Source organism: Oncorhynchus kisutch, unplaced genomic scaffold (assembly GCF_002021735.2).
Source record: "Oncorhynchus kisutch isolate 150728-3 unplaced genomic scaffold, Okis_V2 scaffold2905, whole genome shotgun sequence".
Classification (NCBI taxonomy): domain Eukaryota; kingdom Metazoa; phylum Chordata; class Actinopteri; order Salmoniformes; family Salmonidae; genus Oncorhynchus; species Oncorhynchus kisutch.
In genome coordinates this window covers 582,739-585,238 of record NW_022264850.1, presented here as the reverse complement: position 1 = coordinate 585,238, position 2,500 = coordinate 582,739, and the positions used below count along the sequence as shown (strand labels likewise).

Genomic DNA, 2,500 nt, shown 5'->3' with positions numbered 1-2,500 from the left:
CTCCCTCCCCAGACCAGTTCCAGTCTATAGTAACTATCTCTCCTCTCTCCCCAGACCGGTTCCAGTCTATAGTAACTATCTCTCCTCTCTCCCCAGGCCAGTTCCAGTCTACAGTAACTATCTCTCCTCTCTCCCCAGACCGGTTCCAGTCTATAGTAACTATCTCTCCTCTCTCCCCAGGCCAGTTCCAGTCTACAGTAACTATCTCTCCTCTCTCTCTTCCCAGACTGGTTCCAGTCTATAGTAACTATCTCCCCTCTCCCTCCCCAGGCCAGTTCCAGTCTATAGTAACTATCTCTCCTCTCCCTCCCCAGGCCAGTTCCAGTCTATAGTAACTATCTCTCCTCTCCCTCCCCAGGCCAGTTCCAGTCTATAGTAACTATCTCTCCTCTCCCTCCCCAGGCCAGTTCCAGTCTATAGTAACTATCTCTCCTCTCCCTCCCCAGGCCAGTTCCAGTCTATAGTAACTATCTCCTCTCTCCCTCCCCAGGCCAGTTCCAGTCTATAGTAACTATCTCTCCTCTCCCTCCCCAGGCCAGTTCCAGTCTATAGTAACTATCTCTCCTCTCCCTCCCCAGGCCAGTTCCAGTCTATAGTAACTATCTCTTCCCAGGCCGGTTCCAGTCTATAGTAACTATCTCTCCCCAGACCGGTTCCAGTCTACAGTAACTATCTTTTCCCAGGCCAGTTCTCGTCTATAGTAACTATCTCTCCCCAGGCCAGTTCCAGTCTATAGTAACTATCTCTCCTCTCTCCCCAGACCAGTTCCAGTCTACAGTAACTATCTCTCCTCTCTCCCCAGGCCAGTTCCAGTCTATAGTAACTATCTCTCCTCTCTCTCCCCAGGCCAGTTCCAGTCTATAGTAACTATCTCTCCTCTCCCTCCCCAGGCCAGTTCCAGTCTATAGTAACTATCTCTCCTCTCCCTCCCAGGCCAGTTCCAGTCTATAGTAACTATCTCTCCTCTCCCTCCCCAGACCAGTTCCAGTCTACAGTAACTATCTCTCCTCTCTCTCCCCAGACCAGTTCCAGTCTATAGTAACTATCTCTCCCCAGGCCAGTTCCAGTCTATAGTAACTATCTCTCCCCAGACCGGTTCCAGTCTACAGTAACTATCTCTCCCCAGGCCAGTTCCAGTCTATAGTAACTATCTCTCCCCAGGCCAGTTCCAGTCTATAGTAACTATCTCTCCTCTCCCTCCCCAGGCCAGTTCCAGTCTATAGTAACTATCTCTCCCCAGGCCAGTTCCAGTCTATAGTAACTATCTCTCCCCAGGCCAGTTCCAGTCTATAGTAACTATCTCTTCCCAGGCCGGTTCCAGTCTATAGTAACTATCTCTCCCCAGACCGGTTCCAGTCTACAGTAACTATCTCTCCCCAGGCCAGTTCCAGTCTATAGTAACTATCTCTCCCCAGGCCAGTTCCAGTCTATAGTAACTATCTCTCCTCTCCCTCCCCAGGCCAGTTCCAGTCTATAGTAACTATCTCTCCTCTCCCTCCCCAGGCCAGTTCCAGTCTATAGTAACTATCTCTCCTCTCTCCCCAGGCCAGTTCCAGTCTATAGTAACTATCTCTCCTCTCTCCCCAGGCCAGTTGCAGTCTATAGTAACTATCTCTCCTCTCTCCCCAGGCCAGTTCCAGTCTATAGTAACTATCTCTCCTCTCTCTCCCCAGACCGGTTCCAGTCTACAGTAACTATCTCTCCCCAGGCCAGTTCCAGTCTATAGTAACTATCTCTCCCCAGGCCAGTTCCAGTCTATAGTAACTATCTCTCCTCTCCCTCCCCAGGCCAGTTCCAGTCTATAGTAACTATCTCTCCTCTCCCTCCCCAGGCCAGTTCCAGTCTATAGTAACTATCTCCCCTCTCCCTCCCCAGGCCAGTTCCAGTCTATAGTAACTATCTCTCCCCAGACCTGTTCCAGTCTACAGTAACTATCTCTCCTCTCTCCCCAGGCCAGTTCCAGTCTATAGTAACTATCTCTCCTCTCCCTCCCCAGGCCAGTTCCAGTCTATAGTAACTATCTCTCCTCTCTCCCCAGGCCAGTTCCAGTCTACAGTAACTATCTCTCCTCTCCCTCCCCAGACCAGTTCCAGTCTATAGTAACTATCTCTCCTCTCCCTCCCCAGGCCAGTTCCAGTCTATAGTAACTATCTCTCCCCAGACCAGTTCCAGTCTATAGTAACTATCTCTCCTCTCTCCCCAGGCCAGTTCCAGTCTATAGTAACTATCTCTCCTCTCCCTCCCCAGGCCAGTTCCAGTCTATAGTAACTATCTCTCCTCTCCCTCCCCAGGCCAGTTCCAGTCTATAGTAACTATCTCTCCCCAGGCCAGTTCCAGTCTACAGTAACTATCTCTCCCCAGCCAGTTCCAGTCTATAGTAACTATCTCTCCTCTCCCTCCCCAGGCCAGTTCCAGTCTATAGTAACTATCTCTCCCCAGCCAGTTCCAGTCTATAGTAACTATCTCTCCTCTCCCTCCCCAGGCCAGTTCCAGTCTATAG

General features: G+C 50.7%; 1 protein-coding gene across 1 annotated transcript in view; it reads left to right on the top strand.

Annotated features, from left to right (window-relative positions):
• ppl (periplakin) overlaps positions 1-2,500 on the top strand; it is a 64,026-nt gene that overhangs the window by 28,246 nt on the left and 33,280 nt on the right. The window lies entirely within an intron of this gene.